Genomic DNA, 25,660 nt, shown 5'->3' on the forward strand with positions numbered 1-25,660 from the left:
TGCTGGTAAATTCACAGACACCCAGAAATTTTACAGCTAAAAGCTTAAATTTGCAGAGTTCACACAGTCATGTGACCCAAAGTTTCCTCCTCTGGTCTCCTCCTGCTCCTGCAACAAAAGACACACACAGAGATACACCCACCCCTTTGTCACATCTGGGTGGGGGTTAACCTTTGCATAGTGGTGTTAAGTCAGTCAACTCTTGTCAGCTTTCAGCAGTCCAGTCAGTTCCCCATTTTTTTCACTCATTTTTTATTCATTTATTCATTCAGTGCTGATAGTGGAATCTATCGTCGCATTTCGTTTCCACCCTCAGCAATATGACGCCATTTCAAAAAAAGAAAAAGAATTTAGACTGGATCACCGCTGAATCCTTTCAGACAGCGACTCGCTTCCTAATTGTCCCAATAAGTGGCTTTCTCCTGAGCCCATTTTAATTTTGGAGAAACTCACTTTGCAACCGTTCCCAACAACATGTTGTGTAGTTCTTCCTGTTCAAATGTTCAGATGTGCTTTAAATGACAAAGATTTAGCAACAAACTTTCAGTGCACTGTGAAAGTAACAGAATAAAAAGGAAAAAAGAAAGAAAGGCCTTGTTAAGTCATGACATGTGTTCTTCATCCCAGGAGGGGAAATCATACCAAACCTAACTGGCAGGTTCAACTTTGCAACAAAAGACAAATCATCAGCCAGATTAATCTCAAACATTCATCCACTCAGCCACACACCTCACACCACACAACATAACCCTGTTGTCTCATCACATAACGACTTTCTTCTCATGTAACCAAATGTGTGCCATGTTAAAACTTCTTCACACATCAGAAACTCAACAATCAGCTCACTCATTCAAGACCCCTCATCAGCATCCTGTTTTCTCCTCTATGATGCAACCATCTGTCCTCCAAAATAATATTCGTCCACTAGTCTATGTGTCACTTTCATCTTACTAGTGACTTGGACAAGATGACAAACAGAATCTCATGCTTCATGAGTCAAATTGTTGTCGTGTTGAACAGATTCATGTACTGATCGTCTCCAGAATGTTAGAAGAGCTTCAATGAATCATTAGAAACAACTTACAGCTGCACAGTTGTGTCAAACCAATCTTTGTGTCATTGTGGGATTTTTGTGTTTCTACATGTGACACACGTCTAAAACATGCACACAATTTGAACACAAAACAGGGACATTTGTTACCACAGCCAGATGCTGAGAGCCATTTACTTGTAGTCCTGTGTCTATATATATGTACCATTAGATGTTATTGGAATGAAATGATTGTCAGCTTTGATAGTTTCATGTATGTATGACGGTGAAAAAGCCGTCGGCCTCTGGAAGGAAACAGAAGACATTTCAGAGGCTGCAGGCAGATTTCTTTGATTTGGGGCCTTTTTCAGCTTTATTGGACAGAGCAGTGAAGATAAGTGACAGCAAAGCAGAGAGAAAGGGGGCGTGGCCCGGGTCAGAATCAAACCAGGCCAGCTGCTCTCCACCTCGTGGCACATGGTCACCTGCTCATCCTAGTGAGCTCCACCAGCAGCCCTTTCACACACTTTACACTGTCAAACACTGTGTGTGGACCTCAGCTAACAACAGGCTACATTTAAGTCTGGACTACATGCTTTTATATTGAGGAGATTTTTCACTGTTTTTATTCCATCAGCAGCTCAACATCATGAGCAGCTTTGACATAAAGACATCAAACTCAAGCTGACTTTAAACTACTTTTAATACAGGGGCTCAAAAACAACAACATCTTTATTATATATCAGGACAGAAAGTCATTTCATCTCAAATGGAAAACAGCTTCATTTGGAATAACCAGCACTATCAACTGGTTTGGGATCTCCACCAGTTTCATGTCTTTACAGCTTCTCCAACAACGTTCCTGTAAAATCACCATGTTTGTCTTTATGGGTTTGATAGTGATTGATTATTCAGTCCCAATCTGCTGTCATCTAAAGAACAAAATGATGTTTCTATGAGTCAAAAAGCTCCAGATGTTGTCGGCTTCACAAAGAAAACAAAGAACTTAAACACAAAGTGTTTGGAGCCAAAATGTTCCCAAGCTGCTCTTTTTGAAATGGCAGAGGTACAGTGGTGTCTAACAGCACACTGTGGAAGGCAAACATGTTATTGTTGGATGAAACTTCATGAATCCTTTGTAGATTTGAGCTGTTGGAGCCTTTCTTTTCTCTTCATGTGTACAGATGCTGAGGAGGCAAGTCTGCAAATTTCTTTATTAAATCATAAGATTCTTAAATTCATCAAGTCTCTCTGTGCCTGGGTCCTCGTCACAAAACATGACATCACTGTTTTGTACATTTTAACACAATTTAATCCCAACATTTGTGAAAGAAAAGCAAAACACTATTTTTGAAAAGTCTGTAACAAAACCATCAAATCTGATAAAGGTTATTTAAATGCTGCAAAAGAAGAATGGATTAGAATAAAAGAAATACATATCCTAACCTTAATTACTGGGGGAGAATAAGGAATGATGCTCACAGTGAGTAAAAAGTAAACTGAGTGCATTTTTTGGACAGAGCAACTGTCACGGTCTGGCTGGCAGACCGTTACAGTTGTGCCTGTCACTGCTCCCTGTCTGTTTGCTTACCTGCTTCTTCCTAACCTTGTGCTTCTCCTCACGTTCCTCTCTTTCCTCTCTCCCTCTTTGGACTGACAATCATACACAAATAGATTGTATTCAATTAGATGAAAAATTACATTAATATGAAAAAAATACTATAGGGCTTTGGAGCGTGATGTCACGGGGGTGGGCGTGGAAAGGATTTTGGCCCGATCTGCCATTTTGGGGGTCTAGCGCAAGTGAAAAGGGAGCGAAGGCACACACAACAGCCATGGTTCGTATTTGCTGTGTGGTCAGCTGCAATGTTCGATCACACGACCGGCAAGAGAATAAGCTTGAAAAGGGTTTATCTTTTCATTCTTTCCCAACCTGGAAGCAACATGAGGCAGCTCGTGTATCGATGTTACCAAACGAAGGCGTCCAGCCTGGATAGCAGCTGTGAGACGAGCTGACGTGCAGTTCTCTTCCATCTCCAAATACCTGTTGGTGCTCCAGACATTTTCATTCCGGTAAGTTCTAAATATGTTCATATCACTCTTTATAGCCTATTAGTTTTATTTTCGATGCGCTCTGAGCTCATAGCAAATTAGAACAAACATCCTACTGAGTGATTTTGCAGAACTACCTTCTATTTATAGAGTTGCTAATTATTTGGCATTATTGCAGCAAACCAGCCTATGAAATGGATGAAACACATCATGACTGAGTTCCAGCGCTACACAAGGGACCTGCTTCAAACATACCACCATGCCAATCAGATTACTTCTTCCATGTGAGGGTGAAGAGGTGACCCTCCTGGATAAGATGGTGAAGGTTTGCTGCGTTTTGGTGAACAGTGTGGTAGTAAAACCAGGGAAGAATGAAACCTGCTCCTGTTAAATGTTCTTAAGTCTTGTGCTGTTAAAATTGCTGTATTTTTTCAAAAGATACAGTAAATAAAGTAATGTTAGTAGTGGGTGATATCATGTAAACACTCATGATTTTGTGTAAACATTTTGTCATTTGTAAACTATAAATGACGTGGATTCTACATTGGAACTGATGTGATGTTCTATAAGGTGGTTTTAATTAAAAAAAAAAAAGAGGCAAAAATTAGTTTGTTTCTTTATTCAACTTTTGAACAGTGGGACTCAGTCAGTAGATATTCAGTAAATGCAAATTATTTACAAGGCAGTGAACTACAGGTGTCAGGGTTCCTGGGTCGGTGACCCAGTGTTTTCAGTTTTGTTCATGTTCAGTTTATTTTGCCACTTCCATGTTCTCACTTCCTGCTTTTCCTGTGTCAGCTCGTCTCGTGTCATTAGCCAGATTATGTTCAGCTGTGTACTCACCGGTCTCTCATTATCATCCTCATCAGCCTGTGTATTTAAGCCCTCTGTTTTCACTCATTCACTGTCGTGTCATTGATGTTGATGTCGTCCCTCCGTCTGTATGTTCAGTTAGTCAGTCAGTCAGTCAGTCGGTCAGTCAGCCAGCCACTCCATCGTTCCTGCTTTGTTAATTCACCCTCCAATAAATCCACTTCATTTCTGCACCGTGAGTCCAGCGTTTGGGTCATCTCTTCCACGCCTCCACACACAACCGCTGACAGAATGACACGACCCGTGCCAAGAAGACACGCTTTTGGCCCAGCGGACTCGGACCTCTACGAGCGGCAGGAGGTAGTGCTCTCCTTGTGGGAGGAAAAGCTCAAGGAGAGACAGCGGCTCTTCGCGGAGCGAGAGCACGTCTTCGAGGGCACTCGCTTGGCTCTGGGCGGGCCTCGGAGACGCCGCGTTCCCCCACCTGCTGCCTCACCTACACCGGAGCATTTGCCACGGAGAGTGGACGTTTCACGCCGCGTTTCGGCCGCTCCCCCTCTCGCCACTCCGCTCCTCGCTCACACACCTGCCGCCTCATTCGCTGGACCTCCACCTTCGCCACGGCACAGCGGCTACGCCTCCCACTTCGGCTCAACGGAGGCTACCGCGCCAGAGGCTCAGCTGTTTATCCCGGCCGCTTCCTCTTCCCGGAGAAAGCGGCGCATACACCGCCATAAAATGGACTATTTTCAGCAATTCCCGGTGGTGAGTTCCAGCGACTGTTTTCCACCCTCATTTGACTCTCCACTTCAAATCAATAATAAACCCATCTCTGATTCATGGGACGTTTCCCTCCTAGAGGATGAAGTGGACTGGGAAGATTTTTTTTCTGCTCTGCTCCCCCAAAGACTGTTCAGTCAAAGACTGTAAATAGTGGTGGCAGAAGGACCAGAATAAATCCCGATAAACCTTCCAGTATCACACACCCAGTCACCGTTTCCACACCCATCATTCAGCCTTTTCCTACCCGCGCAGCGGCCCAGATTCGGCCTTCCTCTTCAGCCGTTTCACCTCCTCAGAGGACTAGGGCCCAGCCTACACCCACACCAGTGCCAGCTCCCAGGAGGAGGGCAGCTGCGACCCAGTCTACCTCCACACTCGCTCCTGTTTCACGGGTGGGGGTGACTGGTGTCCAGCCACCTTCCGTGCCTGTCCCAGCGCCCAGGCTGAGGGCAACCAGAACCCAACTGGACCTCCCTGGGGGCTTGGAAGAGCTAACCGGTCCACCTGCTACTTCACCTCTTCATCCACCTCCTGATCCAGCTTTTCACGCCCTCGCACTATCCCTGGTTAGGCTAGCTGAGGTGTCCCCTGCTCAGGCACCAGCCTTACTAGCCCAAGCCATAATTTTATCTCCGTCACTAGTTCAATCTGTTGCTCAGCCAGTAGCCTCGCCTACCTCTGTTCTTCCTTTAGCATCTCCACTCCAGCCAGTTCCCTCACCTGCTGTTCAGCTTTCAATTCAGTCAGTTCCCTCACCTGCTGTTCAGCTTTGAATTCAGTCAGTTCCCTCACCTGGTGTTCAGCTTTCCCTCCAGTCAGTTCCCTCACCTGCCGTTCAGCTTTCAGTCCAATCAGTTCACTCACCTGCTGTTCAGCTTCCAGTCCCCTCAGTCCAGTCAGCTCAGTCTGCTCCTGTCCCCTCAGTCCAGTCAGCTCAGTAAATGGTAAATGGCCTGCATTTGTATAGCGCTTTTCTAGTCCAAAGGACCCCAAAGCGCTTTACACTACATTCAGTCATTCACCCATTCACACACACATTCACACACTGGCGATAGCAAGCTACATTGTAGCCACAGCTGCCCTGGGGCGCACTGACAGAGTCGAGGCTGCTCCTGTCCCCTCAGTCCAGTCAGCTCGGTCTGCTCCTGTCCAGTCACCTGTAGCTCAGTCTGCTCCTGTCCAGTCACCTGTAGCTCAGTCTGCTCCTGTCCAGTCAGTCCAGTCTGCTCCTGTCCCCCAGTCGCCCGTCCTCTCCTGTCCCCCAGTCGCCCGTCCTCCAGCCTGTTCAGTTCCCGGACCTACAGCCACAGCACCCAGAGCCAGCTGTGAGCTCTCCTGCTTCTCAGCCAGGGGTTGCCACGTCGCCGCCGTTGCCTTCCGCACGGTCGGCCTCCCGAACTGTGTCCACATCGCCGCCGTTGCCGTCCGCACGGCCGCCCACCGGAACAGTCTGATCTTGACCGCCGCAGCCGCCCACCCGACCGGCTCAGTGGTCGCTGCTGCCTGCCACGTGGCCGCCCACCTGAACTGTCTCTGTGTGGACTCCGTCCCTCCGTCCTTGGCCCCTTCCGCCCGCCCTGTTCTGGTCTTTTTCTCTTTTGGCCGTCAGGTGCCGGCCGTTGGAGGGGGGGAGGGGGGGTACTGTCAGGGTTCCTGGGTCGGTGACCCAGTGTTTTCAGTTTTGTTCATGTTCAGTTTATTTTGCCACTTCCATGTTCTCACTTCCTGCTTTTCCTGTGTCAGCTCGTCTCGTGTCATTAGCCAGATTATGTTCAGCTGTGTACTCACCGGTCTCTCATTATCATCCTCATAAGTCTGTGTATTTAAGCCCTCTGTTTTCACTCATTCACTGTCGTGTCATTGATGTTGATGTTGATGTCGTCCCTCCGTCTGTATGTTCAGTTAGTCAGTCAGTCAGTCAGCCTTTCAGCCAGCCAGCCAGCCACTCCATCGTTCCTGCTTTGTTAATTCACCCTCCAATAAATCCACTTATTTCTGCACCGTGAGTCCAGCGTTTGGGTCATCTCTTCCACGCCTCCACACACAACCGCTGACAACAGGCATAAATCTAGACCTCTAGATTTCTGTTTTTACCTGTCACTACAGATGGTCTGTTTATGTTTTGATCAAGAGCCTTTTTGTGGGCAGCTGAAGAGGAGAAGTCTATCTTATGGCCAACCTCTGGCTGTATCTTGGTCATATTACCCAGCAAAACCCAGTGTGCAGGTTCATCTGTAACAGTCCTTGTGCCACAGATCAACACTGTTGCTTCTACTTTAAACAGAAGAGCAGCGACATGGCTGCAGGTCTCTGCGACTCCAGCCATACAGGTGCAGTGGGCGGCTTCAACCTTCCCTGTGATGCTCAGTGACCCATGGCTGCAATGCTGGTTCATTCAGTCTTAGAGTGCAGGACCTGAAACACACACAAAGTTCATTTAAAGACAAGAACTACGAGCCAAGGCCGACGTAAATATGTTTTATCTACTTTATCATAAATGTAACAAAGTGTTTAGAAAGTTAGCACATACATGTCATTTTTCATTTCTTTATGTATCCATCTATAGAACGCTGCATGTTATAGTGTAAATCTGCCTGTTCTCTGTCAGAAACCTGCCTGCACAAAATGAACCTAAAGCATGTAATGCAAGGATGTCATCACTTTCAAGATGGAGAAAACATAAAGTGAGTGACAATTATGAATCACTTAATATGATAAGGAGATTCTCCAGGTCATTAATCAACGTATAAAACTAAAATAAAATGTATTTTTAGTGACACAGGATACAAACATGGAAGCAAGATGTATAATTAGAATGATTTATAATAAATGTGAATTAATTAGTGCAATTTCTTTAACCATAAAGAATAACTAAATCCTTCAGGACAATGTCACATCAATGCACTGAACTCACTATGTTATCCCTCTAACAGCCTCCACAAGTTCTCACTGTAATTTCCCCTCATGAATGAATTTATGCTGCACTAATGTGAATGTTTGCAGGGAAATCAAACGCATTTCACACGCAGTACTCGAGCTGACTTACCTTTGTTTGAATGACGACTTGTACGCGCTGACTCCACAGACAAGGTACGAAAATATGTCAGGCTATGTCAGTAGCGCTTGGTCTTCAGGGTTTCTACTCCACGGACGTATTTCATACGGGTCCACATTTCCAATGCACGCTATTTTCTGCAAGTACCGCTGCTTCGCCTCTGGACGCAATCGGTCTCTATACAGTTCATTCTCTTTTGAGAGGCTCTTAAGCATCTTTCTTGTAGTTGGTCCAACACAGTGTGTTTGTTTTGATTCGTAGACCCCGAAAATGGTGCTGCGCTCCCACAATGCATTGCGGCGTGACGTCAACTCCAAAGCCCTATTAAGATCACTAACAAAAAGTCCTCTCTCAGTGTACTTTCAACCAAAAGGCAAATAACCCAACCACATAAAAGATATAAATACTGAAACACTGATCCAACATTATTCTTGATTGACGGCTCATTTGATTTTACACTTTTACCTGAATGTGGCTCCTTTTTTTGGAAAAAACTTCCTTATATCCATTATGAACCTGGCTGTCTCTCTCTACACACACACACACACACACACACACACACACACACACACACACACACACACACACACACACACACACCAGGAGTTATAAGGTTAATGGGCATCCAAATCCAAGATGGCGCCGCGTATGGATGCCCTGGTGCTTCAGTGCGTTACTTCTGTTTTGTTTTTGTGCATAACTTCTGTGTCTGGGCACTCCTCTGGATATTCTTACACCAGAGAAGAGCTTCTTAACTACAGGACTACAACACCTGTGGATTTACTGATAGGTTTGTAGCATAAACCTACTCGCTGGAACGTTAAGGACAATCTGCTACGCAGCAAAAAGCAAGACACAAGGCACCAAAGTTCTCTGGTTTACCCATGCATGAGGGAGACCTGCCTGGAGCCAAGTGTCGTTCCACCACTTGACCACCGTCAGACTCTCAGCCAGGCTCCCCATAGCACTCCTTTTATTGTGGTTACATGAATATGCATAGGGTCATTAACATATGACATCTTACATAGGTATACATGTGAACAAAGAATACTGTGTGTGTGTGTGTGTGTGTGTGTGTGTGTGTGTGTGTGTGTGTGTGTGTGTGTGTGTGTGTGTGTGTGTGTGTGTGTGAGGTCCAGATGTGACCCTGTGAAGATTCCCCAAAGCTGGTGCCAGGAGTCTAGCGGTCCCTCTGAACAAAAGGCTCTTATACTTAAACAGATATACGTGTGTTTGCTATACCATATATCAGCAAGAGAAGATACGGCCTTTCCTAGGAGGTGTGTAATCTATGCCGGAACACTCTGTAGAGGGAGTGAACGCACTCCCCCTTCATGCTACACAGAGCTGTTACAGACCTTCTAGGATGAGACATTCTTTCAACCTACAAATGATTATACACCTCTAAGCATATATGGTTAAATATTTCTTAATACAAATGACAATAACAAAATCTAAACCCATCATCACCACCCTGTATTGTCATTTTTTAAGGCTATACGGCGTATATATATCTTCAGCTCTACACCACTTGTCACCATTTTCAGTGCAGGCTTCATTTCATACACACATATTAGCCTTAGCATCCATGTCACTCTGCTGCAACAGTATATAATTGGTAAAGGTGTTAGCAATCATTTTATTCACCATCGATCTTACACATGGCAAAATGCAACCTGTAAACAAGCAAAGCAACGCCAATAATGTAAGAATGGGAGTCAAAAACTTTAAGAACATATTCCACCATGGTCCAGATGTCAACCAGGCTATCCAGCCTTGTGACGCATCTCCTCCTGATGTGTGGTCCTCCACATATTTCTGCAGAGCAGTTAAGTTCTGCAGTGCCTCATAGATGTCTCCTCCAGTCGTATATCCATCCGGGATAAACGTACAACACGTCTCTCCAATCAGCTTACACACTCCTCCTTGTGATGCTGTTATCAAGTCCAGGGTCAGCCTGTTCTGCAGTACCATCATTCTGATGGCCTTTTGCTCCTCCGCTAAGACTGTTCCCAGAGTCTTAGTGAGATTAATGTGTCGCAGTAAGGCATACCGGTTGATCTCCACATGATCCCGCACCTCTGCAACTCCGATGTTTGGGATCAAACTTTGGAAGAATTTAGCTCCTCCATTCCAAATGCGAAATTCTCGTGGCACTCCAGTGTCTACTGTCACTCCAAAGGAGTTAGGTGAGGCTACATTCACCTCACGCTTCCGTCAGTTACTAGGGTGATGTTCAACTCTGTCCATGAAGAAGACATGATCCGATAACTTCACCAAGGCACACAATCCTCCCCATCCCTCAGGGAGTGATAGATAGGCTTTATGTCCACACAGGAAATACCAATCAGCCAAAACTCTTGTTCCTTTACTGCTCGGCACCGTCCGTGCACATCCTGTCCACTTCTGACTCTTTGCTTTTACTGGTATTCTGTAAGCCAGGTTTGACTTGCATTCGGTTCCCCTTAATGTCAAGTTCCCAGCGCACTTCGCACTGGTCACACATTTCATACACCTGCTCTCATTCTCTGGAGGGCAGTAGGTGTATATGTGTCCACATAAACGAAGTGGTAACTCCCCCACTGACAGTGATCCATTGTTCATCACACACAACGGCAGTTGAGCTGCGTTCAGCTTGTTCAGCAATATTATGTCTGGCAGTGGGTCTGACACTTGAGGCCAGGCCAATAAGTCAGTTTGTCCAGAACAATTCACGCCTAGAAGTGGCGACTTACTCCAGGTGATGTTCAGAGGTGTACTATAGTTGGCCTGGGACCAGAGGACTCTGTCGCCAGGATGAGTTGCTAAGCCCAACAGACACCAACTCCTGTCCTTTGGTATGCTGTATGCTGGTATGCAGTCCAGATGTATATGTGGATAACGGCATATGAGCACACACATAGCAGTCCGTCCTATTGTTCAAGTGAGCAGTTGTATTCATAAACTGCCACCAAAAGTTTATAGAATAGCCATGAGGGTATTGGGTGTGGTTTCCTTGGACATACAGGGTCTCCACAGCTGACCATGATGACATCAAAGCCATTACACCCAGCAGGTGTAACAACACTTTACCAGCCATTCTGATGAGTACCTGTGGCTCAGTTGGTTTCTTCACCGGATTGAGACGAAGGGCCCTAGAGGCTTTCCCCCCCTTTGTACCCGGTCTTCCTGCCACTTACTCCGAGCTGGCCTGGATGTGTGTCACCTTTTTGCAATGGCTTTGGTGTATCCAGGTGGGTCGTTCTGCAATCTTCACAGCAGTTGGTGTTGTCAGCAGAGCCTGGTACGGTCCGTCCCACCGTGGCTTCGACCAGCACTTCCTCTTTATGACCTTTATCAGCACCCAGTCCCCTGGCTTCAGACGTTCTTCCTGTACAGAAACAGAATCATCTGGCAGATTATTTGCACTCATGACTTCTTTGCTTTTCAGCATTTTAATCATCCAGTCTGCTAGTGTGTTTTCTTCTTCTGCTTTATCATTATCATTACAGAACACTGGAACTCTAAATGGCCTGCCATATATTATTTCAAAAGGCGTTAGGCCATTATCAGTTGGCGTGATTCTCATATACATTTTCACTAGCTCAATGCAGTCTACCCATGTTCTGCCTGTTTCCTCCATTGTTTTCCTGAGTCTCAGCTTTACTGTGCCATTAGTCCTTTCAACCAGCCCTGCACTTTGTGGGTGATATGAGCAGTGGTTTTTCAGCGTTATCCCCAGATGTTGTGACATTTTCTCAATTACTTCATTCACAAAATGAGGACCATTGTCACTGTAAATAGTCTGGGGAATCCCATGCTCTGGGATCACAGTTTTGCATATCACTTTAGCCACTGAAATAGCATCTGCTTTCTTAGTGGGGACAACTTCTACCCACTTTGAGAACGGGCACACCATTACCAGGCAGTACCTGTAGGTGTTACAGTTAGACAACTCAATGAAATCCATATGGATTACTTCAAATGGGTAGCTGGGTCTGGGAAACCTTCCTCTTTTTGGTCTGAGGTTCCCCTGAGCATTATGTTTACAACATGTTAAACATGCTTTACAAAAATGTTTTGAATAAGCATTGAATCCCATTGTGAAAAACTGCCGTTCGACTGCTGCTACCATTCCAGTTGTCGAAATGTGGCAGAGTCCATGACTCAAAATTGCAGCAGTCCTATATAAGTTTTTAGGCAATATAGGTTTATCACAAAGATAGTAGACATCACCTCGCAGGCTTGCTCCTTTAGTGAGCCACAGCTGCTTCTCAGCTGGAGGTGAGTGTGACTGCATGTCTGCTAACACATCATGTGCGATGGGCATAGTTTGCTCCTGTGACGCCAGAATATGAACCCCATGTGTTCCAAGGGCCGCTTCCTTTGCAATTTTGTCTGCAAAGGCGTTGCCTAGTACAATGGGGTCAGTGCCACGTGTGTGTGCTGCACATTTGCAAACTGCAACTTTACTAGGCAGTAAGACTGCTTTCAACAGGCCCTGCAACAATGTCGCATGCTCCACAGGCTTCCCTGTTGATGTTGTCATGCCTTGTCTTGACCACTGAGCGGCAAAGAAATGAAGTGTAGCATATGCATACTGACTGTCTGTATATATAGTCACTGCCTGCCCTTCAGCTGCTTTACAGGCTTCCGTCAGAGCTACTATCTCAGCTGCTTGGGCCGACATGGAATGTGATAACTGCCCAGCACGGATGACCTGCACGTCATCCACAACAGCAAAGCCCGTTTTAGTCTTTCCCTCTGCTGTTTTAAAACTGGAACCATCAACAAACCAAACCTTGCCCTCAGTGAGTGGTATGTCCGTTAAATCACTTCTAGGTTTACACTGTGTTTCCACATGCTCACTACACACATGTGGTGTACCCTCCTCCTCTGTGGGCAACAATGTAGAGGGATTCAAAGTTGTACACCTCTTAATAGTTATGTGTGGCTAGGAGAGCAACAGTGACATTAAAGACAAGTGTCTTGCAGGTGACAAGAATGTCATTTTAGTCTGCAGCAATAAAACATCAACCTCATGTGGAACCAGCAGGGTCAAAGGGTGAAACAAAACAATTTCACCAGAACACTTAACGGCTTCAGCGGCTGCACACACAGATCGCACACAGTGACGTAAGGCACAAGCCACTGGATCCAGCCTCTTAGAATAATAAGCTACTGGCTTCATTTCACCTCCACATTTTTGTGCTAACATGGATGTCATAAAATGTCCTTTACAGTCAACAGTTTGAACAAAAGGCTTGTTATAATCTGGAAGCCCTAGAACCGATGCTCCTGTCAGCATCTGTTTCAGCATGCACAGAGCTTGCTCCCCCTCAGGGGTCCAACTTAAACTTTATGACATAGCTAAAGGTTTACTGTACATCATATCTAATAATGGCTGTGCAATTTCAGAGTAATGGGGCATCCACGATCGACAGAAATTTAGCAACCCTAGGAATTGCATCAGGTGTTTCTTTGTCACTGGCCTAGGTGCTGCCAAGATAGCTGTTTTCCTCTCTGGGTGTATGCTTTTCCCTGCTGCACTAAGCAGATGTCCTAAAAATTTCACTTCTGTCTTTACCCACTGTAGCTTTGAAAGTGAGGCCTTGTTACCTGTCTCAGCTAAGTGAGTCAGCAATGCCAATGATATGTCTTTGCAGTTCTTCTCTGAATTGGATGCTATTAAAATGTCATCGACATATACCAACATCTGTGAATGTGATGGAATCACAAAACCAGACAGACAATTTGTAATATTCTGTGTGAAAATTGTAGGACTATCACAAAAACCTTGCGGCAATCTGGTGTATGTGTATTTTTTGCCTTGGTACGTGAAACCAAACCAGCCTTGTGAATTCTCATGTACTGGTATGGAAAAGAAAGCATTACTTAAATCTACCACAGTGAAATGTGTCATGTCTGGTTTAAGCTGATTTAATAAGGTGTGGGGGTCGGGGACGCATGGAGCGATACTCTCCACTGCCTGATTTACAGCTCTTAAATCTTGAATCATGCGCCACGACTGTGAATCAGCCTTTCTAACTGGGAAGATGGGTGTGTTACATACTGCTTGTGGAGCTTCAACCAGTATCCCTGCTTTAATCATATCCTCTATTACTGGTTTAATGCCTTCCACTGCATCAGGCTTCAAGGGATATTGTTTCACTCTTGGCCTAAAAGACGTTTTGGGCTTTATTACTACTGGACTCGCTGTTGTTATTAACCCCACATCAGTCTTCCCAGTAGACCAGAGCTTCTCTGGGACCTGTTTAAGCTCCGGGTGATCTTTGACATCTACAACATATCATTCTGCTGTGTCATTCTCACTCCCCTGTAAATGTGTTTGTGGTGTAGTATGTGTCACCCATCCCAGCTTTTTACGAAAGATGCTGTGCTGCATGTCTGTCTCCCAACCCCCTCCAGCTTGCTGCCACATTCCAACACTCTCCCCCTGTCTCACCAAAGATGCTAAGTCTGTCCACTCAGCTGTGCCACTCTTTGTCAGTGAAATGTGTGGTGTTTGCCCTGTAAAAAGTTGTTGTGCAGCTTCAGAAAGGATCACACTACATCCAGCCATGTTTTCACCATCAGTATATATTGCTTTTATGGTGATTCTCTGTGGCCCTAATTTCAGCACTTTATGTGTGTAGGCCTCATCAGGCCCAGGCATGGTCTTAAATCTCAGTGTGACATGCAAGTCTTCTGGTGGCTGTATGTCATGGCTAGTTGTCAACATTTCCTCAGCTGCAGCTAACAGTTTACAGTTTATTTGATCAGGTCTGGAGGCCGACAGGTCAAGTGTCCAGTAATAATGCAAATCCCCACTGTCCTGATGAACCATTGTCTCAGCAGTTTCACCTTTTCCTGCAGCTATCATCCCAACGGATGTTGGAATTATTGAAATTCCAAGTTTCATCATCATATCTCTTCCCAAAAGGTTCACCGGACAAGTTGGGCATATTACAACTGAACTCTGAACTGCCTCTCCTGTGGTAGGATCTCTAATCCACACTGGTTTAGAGATTCTATGCTGATTTAACTGACCATTTGCAGACTTCACATAAATTATGCCATTTGAAGGATCAACTCCTGACACATGATCTTTTAAAACAGTTTTATCTGCACCTGAATCACACAGAAATTGAACAGTTTTGCCTTGCACAGTTAAGGTGCGAACTGGTGTTACTTCTTTCCCTGACAAATTTAACAATACTTCAGTCAAATCTAGAGTTTGAAACACAGGCTGTTGTAAATTCTGGCAAAGTAAGGGATCATTTGTACATGTATGTGTGTTAGCAGTGTCAACAGGTGCTAGTCATTTATTATAATAAGGGTTTCTTGGATCAGGGCGTTTATACTCTTCAGGCATGCGATCAGGACACTCCCTTGCGTGATGGCCCGTTTCCCTACATTCATAACATTTATCAAATCTCTTGTCCCGTTTCTCTTTAGGGCCCCAATTTCCTCTACTTCTCTCACCTCCGCCTCTATTTCTTCCCCGTCTGAACTGTCCCTGGAAAAAGATTTCATCCGCTAAGAAAGCAGCGGCCTCAGAGTTTTGTGACTTCTTTTTTTTATTTTTAATGACTTCCTGTGCATGGCGGGCCCAGTTCATGCATTCAACGGACCCGTCAGTGTTATGACTAACATTTTGTTTTCTGATGAAATCAGCAATGGGTGAATGAAAGCCATTCATCAAAGCATGTTTTAACTGCTGCTGATATGGGCTGGCCTTCTCTGCACTCTCTTCAAGGCCGCTATGTTCTTTGAAAACTTCCTCTAATCTTGCCCTGAACTCATGAACATCTTCTCCTGCCTTCTGAATGCATTGGGCAATTTTGTTGTAATCTACAGAAGCTTTAAAAGTATTTCTAAGACGCTCATAAACCCCATCAACTTGGCCTCTTAAATTTGCATGGCCATAGGGTAGGACAGTATTACCATCCTTCCCTGTGTAGGTGCCTCGCACCCGAGCCCAGTTATATGTGAGACACTTCTTAAAGGTGGCTTCTGTTTCCTGACCGTTTAAACGGTACGAGGAACAGAGTTGCTTGTGTCGGGTGATAAATTCATCAACATTAGTCAACGGGTTTCCTAAATCTTTACATGCCTCTGCACATTCAGATTCAGTCCATGGCCTGTAAACACAAATAACACGGCTTCGGTCATCCTCAACACCAAAATGGGGATTTGCGACCTCCACCATGGGAAAGGTATCATGGAAAGGGGAGGCAGGCATAGCAGATGCACTCGCCTCATGGCTTTTAGATTTGGATCTAGTGTTATAAGGGCTTAAATATTGTGCTGCGGCATCCCCAAACTCCCGCCGTACTCTATCCTCCTCCTCTCTCTCTCTTCTCCTGCTCCTGCTTTTCTTCCTCCTCTCTGGCCTCTCTCTCTCTCTCTAATGCTGCTCTACGCTGTTGATCCTTTAAAGTCAGCACCACTGAAGTAGACCGCACCGTCTCATCTTCAGGTTTCACAGCTAATGCCTGCAAAGCTGCTCTCTTCGCATTCACTGCCTCCTGTCTTTTCTGCGCCTGCTCTAACCACAATTTAGCGGACGCCAGTTATAACTCTCGCTCCTGTTTCAATTTCCCTGTCGCACAAGCTGCTTTCACTGTCAACTGGTCTACTAACATTTGACATTGTCCTACAACCAATTTACCTTCAAAATCATATTTCTTGCGCCAATGTCCTAAATACTTTGTGCTACCGGGAGCAAATTTCACCATAAACTTCTCATCGCCCTCTGGCACACTCTTGGTTGCTTGGGAACCCATAATAACAACAACAGCCGCTGACGTCACAGACCACGTGCTCTGCTCTGCACGCACTCACACAACAACAACAACGACGACGACGACAACAACACAAAATAGGCCTACTGTCTCAACGCAGTCTCACACAGGGCTGCGCGCTCTGCCGCACACAGTGGCAAAGACTTACATAGCAGTGATCACGCGCTTTATCGCACACAGTGATAAAGACTTTCAACGCAACCTCACACAGTGGACGCGTGCTTTGCTGCACACAGCGGCAAAGAATAGTCGCACACAGTGACTACACGCTTTATCGCACACAGTGATAAAGACTTTACAACTCAGCCTCACACAGTGGCTAAGATTTTTCACATACCTACTTGGTGTTGCTTATTGCGAGTAGCATCAGTCCCGAATCCCGGCAATCGCCATCCATCGAGGAGAAAAACAGACGGCTAATCCACCGGCCCGATGACGAATTCTCACGCCTCGGGACTTTGTTGCAGGACCTCTATAAGTCCTGGCTGACGTCAGTCTTTCGGTGTGTCTCTTTTCCCCTCGTTGAACGTCGACTCTAGGGATCCGGCTCTCGAAGGACCAATTAATGATAGGTTTGTAGCATAAACCTACTCGCTGGAACGTTAAGGACAATCTGCTACGCAGCAAAAAGCAAGACACAAGGCACCAAAGTTCTCTGGTTTACCCATGCATGAGGGAGACCTGCCTGGAGCCAAGTGTCGTTCCACCACTTGACCACCGTCAGACTCTCAGCCAGGCTCCCCATAGCACTCCTTTTATTGTGGTTACATGAATATGCATAGGGTCATTAACATATGACATCTTACATAGGTATACATGTGAACAAAGAATACTGTGTGTGTGTGTGTGTGTGTGTGTGCGTGCGTGCGTGCGTGCGTGCGTGCGTGCGTGTGTGTGTGTGTGTGTGTGTGTGTGTGTGTGTGTGAGGTCCAGATGTGACCCTGTGAAGACTCCCCAAAGCTGGTGCCAGGAGTCTAGCGGTCCATCTGAACAAAAGGCTCTTATACTTAAACAGATATACGTGTGTTTGCTATACCATATATCAGCAAGAGAAGATAAGGCCTTTCCTAGGAGGTGTGTAATCTATGCCGGAACACTCTGTAGAGGGAGTGAACGCACTCCCCCTTCATGCTACACAGAGCTGTTACAGACCTTCTAGGATGAGACATTCTTTCAACCTACAAATGATTATACACCTCTAAGCATATATGGTTAAATATTTCTTAATACAAATGACAATAACAAAATCTAAACCCATCATTTACTTCCAATATTTGTCGCATCTGCGGCAGATTTACTGCAGACTCTGATCAGGAAAGTGAGACGCCGAAAGAGAGGAAAGCGAGCCGGCGCACTCGTGCGTCTGAGGAGACGCGGACTGCGAACTGCTCTTCCTGGGATCTTCCTTTCCAATGTACGCTCACTCAGGAATAAGATAGACGAGCTGGCCCTGATGAGAAGCATGAACAGAGACTTTGCCTCCTCCTGTGTCTTATGTTTTACGGAGTCATGGCTCTGAGGACATCCCGGACTGGGCGCTCAAGCTGGAGGGCTTCGCGCGGACCGGCAGGCCTCTCTCTCTGGTAAGACCAAAGGTGGAGGTGTCTGCTTCTACATCAATAGTGGCTGGTGCACAGATGTAACAGTGATTGCTCAGCACTGCTCTTCCTCTCTGGAATACTTTTTTATTTACTGCAAACCGTTTTATTCTCCGCGGGAGTTTGCTTCATTCATCCTGGCCGCTGTTTACATCCCGCCAGATGCAGATGCGCAGGCAGCTCAGTGCGCACTCGCGGAGCAGATACTGCACATGGAGCGGACATTCCCGGACTCTCTCAATATTGCTCTTGGGGACTTTAACAAAGCCAATCTGAGCCATGAGCTTCCCAAATACAAGCAGTATATTAAATGCCCGACCAGAGAGGAGAGGACATTAGACCACTGTTACGGCACGATCAGCGGGGCCTATCGCACGGTGCCCCGCGCTTCACTCGGACTTTCTGACCACGTCATGATCCACCTGATCCCCGCGTACAGACAGAGGCTGAAGCTCTCCAAACCTGTCGTGAGGACTAAAAAACTGTGGAGCAACGAGGCTGTGGAGGAGCTTCGCACGTGTTTGGAGTCTACAGACTGGGACACAATGAAGGCTGCTTCTAACAGCTTGGACGAGTTTACGGACACTGTCACCTCCTATATCCACTTCTGTGAGGACAGCATTGTGCCATCACGCACCAGGGTGAGTTATAACAATGACAAACCCTGGTTTACTCCTAAACTCAAAAAGCTGTGGCTGGAAAAGAGAAAGGCGTTCAGAAGCGGAGACAGGGACTGCTATAGAGAGGCCAAGTACAGGTTCACTAAAGAAGTGGACATTGCTAAACATCAGCACTCTGAGAAGATGCAGCAGCAGATCTCAGAGAATGACTCGGCCTCTGTGTGGAAAGGTTTTAGGAATATCACCAACTACAAGCCTAAAACCCCCCACTCCACTGATGACTTGCTCTTGGCCAACACCCTCAACGACTTACTGCCGTTTTGACGAGCCATCAGGCAGCCTTCACACCTCCAACGGCCCCAACAATAGAGGCACTTTGGACATTCATTCCCCCACCTCTCCCCCCTCCATAGAGCCATCACCACATTCAAACACTTCACCTACAACACCCCCCTCCTCACCCCACACAAAAGAGGATTTCACACCACTTCGTCCCACCACAACTCTTCATATTCATGAAGCAGGTGTGAGGAAGCAGTTTAAGAGTCTGAATGCTCGAAAAGCTCCCGGCCCAGACGGTGTGTCTCCTGCCACCCTCAGACACTGTGCAAACGAGCTGGCCCCAGTGTTTTCTGGCATTTTTAACTCCTCACTGCAGGCATGTCATGTGCCTGCCTGCTTCAAGTCCTCTACCATAATCCCTGTCCCCAAGAAACCTAGGATCACTGGACTAAATGACTACAGACCTCTGACATTTGTGGTCATGAAGTCATTTGAGCGCCTAGTTCTCTCCCATCTCAAGACCCTCACGGCCCCCCTCCTGGACCCCCTGCAGTTTGCATACAGAGCCAACAGGTCTGTAGATGACGCCATCAACATGGCCCTACACTTCATCCTGCAGCATCTGGACTCCCCAGGAACCTACGCCAGGATCCTGTTTGTGGACTTCAGCTCTGCCTTCAACACCATCCTTCCAGACCATCTCCGAGGCAAGCTTTCCCAGATGAATGTGCCTGATCCCATCTGCCAGTGGATCACTGACTTCCTGTCGGACAGGAAGCAGCATGTGAGGCTGGGAAAGAATGTCTCGGACTCCCGGACCATCAGCACCGGCTCCCCTCAGGGCTGTGTTCTTTCTCCTCTGCTCTTCTCCCTGTACACCAACTGCTGCACCTCCACCCACCAGTCTGTCAAGCTAATCAAGTTTGCAGATGACACCACCGTTATTGGACTCATCTCGGACGGGGATGAGTCTGGTTACAGGAGGGAGGTTGAACGTCTGGTGTCCTGGTGCAGCCACAACAACCTGGTGCTGAATGCCCAGAAGACAGTGGAGATTATTGTGGACTTCAGGAAGCACACAGCTCCACTCCCCCCCATCATCCTGTCTGACACCCCCATCACCTCTGTGGACTCATTCCGCTTCCTGGGTACCACCATCACCCAGGACCTGAAGTGGGAGCCCACAATCACCTCCGTCATTAAGAAAGCCCAGCAGAGGATGTACTTCCTGAGGCAGCTGAAGAAATTCAACCTGCCAACACGGACGATGATGCAATTCTACACTGCAATCATCGAGTCCATCCTCACCTCCTCCATCACTGTGTGGTACACTCCAGGACACTGGGGCGTGCAGCTCGGATCTCAGCTGACCCTTCTCACCCTGGACACAGTCTGTTTGACCTGCTCCCCTCAGGCAGGAGGCTCCGGTCCATTCGCACCAGAACCTCTCGCCATAAGAACAGTTTCTTCCCCTCTGCTGTTGGACACATGAACAATAACCGTATGACTGTTCCCACCACTAACACATGACCCTACGCTGTGTTCACTGCATCATTCCATGTTTGCACTAATCACCACCTGCACTCATGTATATATCTTTCTACGTAGCACTTTTAATTCTTATTCTTATTTTTATTTTCATGTCTATTTAAGCGTAATTTATGACAGTATGTTTGCACTGAAGCACCGCAGCAATTTCCTAATGTTGTAAACCTGCTCAACATTTGGCAATAAAACCCTTTCTGATTCTGATTCTGATCTAGTCAGTTAGCTAGTAAGTATCCATTTCAAACAGGACAGTGGTAACAACAGCAGGCTACGGACAATTTTAAGTTTTAGCTTTTAAATAGGCTGTATGCATTTCAATGGGAGCAACAGGACGGTCAAATCTCGCTGATTTTACTACAGAGCAGGACGGATTGTAGGGTAGCAAACATCGTCAGAAAACACATTTTCAACACTGCAGGTTACCTGGTGTAATGTTTTTCAGCTAAAAAGAAACATGGTCTGACTCCTACCTAACTATATAAAGAGTAACTGAAGGTTAAATGTATGGAACGCCAGGACTGCCATAATGAATTAATTAAATACACCATTAAATAATTAATTAAATGTGTCAATAATTAATTAAAATTGGAATTAATTAATTAAATAAATAGTTATGACACATGTAATTAATTAAATATTGACACATTTAATTAATTATTGACACGTTTAATTAATTATTTAATGATATATTTATTTATTTCATTTTGGCAGTCCTGGCGCCTGGCTCTCATCTTGAAATAATTTTATCTGTCAGCCTCACCCATCAAACTCAGGGGGCGGAATTGATTTGCTTGATTTGCCGGCAACAGAACGCTTACACAAACAAACCCGGGATACTGAGTGAAGCAATGTTACTTGACAAATAGCAAATCATAGCTCTATACATAGAAACAGAATAATGTGTACAATGTGCAAGAAAAGGTAAACACATATGGGACAAATGGAGAGCATTGCCACTGAAAACTTATCCCAACTACATGTGCTGCTGACCTTTGACCTTTTCTTTAGGTGCACAGAGGCCAGAGGAGTCTGTGGAAACATCCAGAACTGAGGCAGTGCTACAGATGTCTTCAAATAAAGTGGTGTATTATCCATGGATGCGTTCCATTCCTGTTTAGACCTGCTCGCTGTCAATGGGCTTCATTCCATTTCAGACTGCCGGTGGTCGGCTGGAATCTAAACTCAACATGGCTCCTGTGTTAGAAGAGCCTCTGATTTTAAAATATGCACATTGAATAGTTTCTTTCCAGCACTATGGAGCTACCAGCCCAGTATATGTAGCCCACAGTAGATGGAGTTTTCAAGCTGGACTGACAAACATCAGGACTCATGTGATCCCTACATGTGGACCTTTCACAGATGGATCCAAGTGCAGATTCAACTCTGCATTACATTTGACTTCAGCTGTTACACACTTTCATTTTCTAGCTGTGTCACTTCCTGCTTTTTGGATCAGATAGTTTATCCATGTCCACAAATGTTTGGCTGCATATTTTTATCATCTATATTTTCCAGTCTTCATGCAGCCGATATTTCATGTGAACTCCAATCTGCCACCTGCCATCACGTTTTCAGGGTTAGTTCAGTGTTGGACATGTAGGACAAACAGCAGCACATGTTCTCTAAATGTTTGCAGTCATTTTTAAATGACGCTGATACTACATGAGACATTTTTCACATTTATTGTCTTTGAACAGAGAATAATAAAGCCATCAAACATATACAGGCTTCTGCAAATACAAACTTCTGTGGTGCATTTGATGACCTGCAGAGGAGAACAAGTCGGGCTTTTCAGCCCTAACACAACCTCTTTGTTCTCAATACTACAAAACCTTAAAAGGCTGATATGCAAGTTTGCATGAATCACCAACACAGTTGTGTTTGTTTCTAGTATAGTTATAAATAAGGTGATCAAATATCTGCTGACTGATTAGATCCAGTATCTATTACAGATGAACTGGATATCACAGCATGTTGTTAATCCGTCATATCAAACTAAACAGTGTTGCTGGTGTAAATATCCTCCAATAAAGTCAGATGAGGGCTGCTGTTGCCAGGTAACGCTGATGTCACACTGGATCTTCTGATCTTGAGCATCGTAGCGCTTGGAGTCTGATGTTGGCTCATGTGTTGTCATACACCAACATGACGTTCTACTAGTCAAGGCCTCACCTTAACCCACTGATGCTGATCACACAGACCCACTAATAGAACTGTTTTATCAGGTTTTATGCAGCATCACCATTAATGTCACATTTAATCAGAACACATTTACATTACAAGCCCACTACAACCATTATCAACATGTTAAATTACATTATACATCTGCACTGATTTAAAGCACCACTATTTTAACCTGATTCATTTCTCCACCTTAACAGTTCATTCCTCAAATGAAGCAAAAAATGTACCAACAAATAATTTAATCTTTATTTTCCAACTTTTACACGTGAAATCAAACAAGTGTATTTAACAGTGAAACCAGAGTGGAAGCTGCTCATATAGAGTCCAACGCATGCTAAAAGTAAGTTGAGTAGACAAGCACCATCAAAGTGTCGGCTCTCTGAACACGGTGCAAGATCGCCATCTGCAGGACAAAACTAGTTTTTCTCGCCCTCCTCGTCAACGTCAAGATGACGTCATCGTACAACAAAACATGCAGATCAGGTGACATGACTGTCTGAGAGGCGGAGTTAAACTGTGGCAGGTAAGCATGTGGAGGAGGAGCAACAACTGTATCTGTACTCAGTGTTTTCTAAGTGCATTCGCACTCCGATGGATCCATCAGAGAGCAAGTTGGGGTTAGTATCTTGCCTAAGATACTTGACACACAGGTTGGAGGAGCCTGGGATCGAACCATCAACCTTCCAATCAGTAGGTGACCAGCTCTACCTCCTGCATCTGAACAAAGCAGAAGTGCACACCAAACTCAATGGATAGTCAAATATAGAATCACAGAACAGAACTGCAGGCTGAGTTTGGATGTTTGTCTTTCACACCTCTCTGTGGCTCACACACACAGTGACGTCAGACACAGTCACACACACTGTTTCATCTGCTTTGTGCACAAATTCATTACTTTCTTCCTTCAATGATCTACATACTACGTGCTGCCCAGTGAATACTTTGCAATGTATTCATTGTATGTATTCATATACCAGTATTATTCATATACCAGTATTATTCATATACCAGACCTCGTCTGGTATCTGCTCCCTCCTCTGTAAGAGACAGTAAAGGAAAACACGTCTCTGCCTAGTCTTGAAAATCTAATCTTATCATCCATTGTTCTTCTAGGGCCTCTTCTTCTTGTGGCCTCAGCTAACTGCTAATATTTAAATGGCTAACATTAACATGTGTGACATTAAAGTACCAAAAGGTACTTTAAAAGTACATTTTTTTTCAAAAACTTACTCAAGTAAATGTAACGGAGTAAATTTAACTCATTATTACCCACCTCTGGGTCTAGGGATGCTTTTTAAGTAAAGGTTTAACTACAGCCAGCTAGGGATGGGTACCATTTAGATTTGAAAACCTGCTAAATCAGAATCAGTTGCTGATGACGGCTTTTTTCTTTTTCATTAATCACGTATAATCTTAACTAGGGATGGGTATTGATACGATTTTAACGATTCCAATTCCATTTTCGATTCTGTTTAACGATCCGATTCTTTATCGATTCTTATGTTTAAAAAAGGAAAACACTAAGGTTGATTAGCTTAGAAGTTTGTTTTATATCTTCTCTTTGAACAAGATAGAAATTTAGGAGTAACATGGCCTTACAAACCCAACAGTGAAATCTTAAGAGATCCACAGCCTACGGCTCTTAAATGGGTGTCACAGGGTCCCCAGGAAAAAAAATGTAAATGTAAAATAATAAAATAAATATTCTCCTGTAGCAATAACAAAGTGTAACATAAATTATTCTGTAGCAATTACACAAGAATATCCAGTAATGTCCCTGCCTACAATTAAACACATTCACTTACCAAAGTGAAATCGGGGGCATCTGCTGTGGCAAATGGGTGCAAGCCTTTGACCACAAACTGAGTCACTGCTCGGTGACATTCGTCTGTCCTGGCCTGAAAGGAGACGCTACCGGTAGACTGCAGCGAGAACTGCCAGCGAGCGCCAGCCAGACTCTGTCTCTCTCATCATGGTCACCTAAACGCACAGTAATGGCAGTAATGGCAGATAAGGCAGATCGCGCTAACATAATATGCACTGTTAGTTGATTATTTATCTGCTGCATTAACGGGAGAGGACGTGCAAACGTTACCGCTGCTGCTGGGTTGAGATTCACGAGTCCGGAGCGGAATTAAAAACACGACATTCATTTAAGGTCATCGCGTGTTTTGTGAGCAAATGCTTTTGCATATTCGCAGTGTTTCCTCCCTTAAATGAAATATCTACTTTGCAAGTATTGCAAGTTACCCTGTTGTCATCCGTTCTCGTAAAGTATAATCAAACTTTTGAGCGTTTGAGCCGCTTAGGTACCGTGTTTCCTGCCGGGTAAATGATGCTCCGCAACGTGGTGACGTCATTCGGGGCGACTGGAATCGATAAGGGAATCGTTTGCAAAAATGGCAAACAATTCCAAGGAATTGAAACAGTGGGAACCGGTTCTCAACAAGAACCGGGTTTCGATACCCATCCCTAGTCTTAACTCAAAGTGAACATAGACTTGATTGAAGTAACTCAGATCAGCCAATTCAAAATGCTAATTCAATCAACTCTGAGTTCATGGCTAGACTCAGTTTGTTGGCCCTGCACCTTAAAACTATTCCCTGTTTGTCCCTCATGTTTTTTGGATATTGTTTTCACATCATATGTCACGGCTAGCGGGGCGAGCCATGTTGAATTTAATAAAGGACCCAAGATGCCGACACTGCTGTGAAGTGAGTGAGCTTTATTGAAACGGTGAAGTGCAGTGGAGATGGCCTGTGCAGAAGCTAAGATAACCTCTACTGAAAAAACTACAAAACTAACCTGAAACCTTAAACGGAGACACGGGGAGACAACACAGACGAACCAGCAACAAGCAGGAGAAAACAAAGGGCTCATATACACAAAAGAGCCATCAGGGAATGAGA

General features: G+C 45.2%; 1 protein-coding gene across 1 annotated transcript in view; it reads left to right on the top strand.

Annotated features, from left to right (window-relative positions):
- Positions 1-25,660, top strand: part of LOC113011575 (NACHT, LRR and PYD domains-containing protein 12-like) — a 374,200-nt gene that overhangs the window by 291,253 nt on the left and 57,287 nt on the right. The gene's annotated exons all lie outside the window — the stretch shown is intronic.

The sequence above is a fragment of the Astatotilapia calliptera genome, chromosome 3, assembly GCF_964374335.1.
Source record: "Astatotilapia calliptera chromosome 3, fAstCal68.1, whole genome shotgun sequence".
Lineage (NCBI taxonomy): Eukaryota > Metazoa > Chordata > Actinopteri > Cichliformes > Cichlidae > Astatotilapia > Astatotilapia calliptera.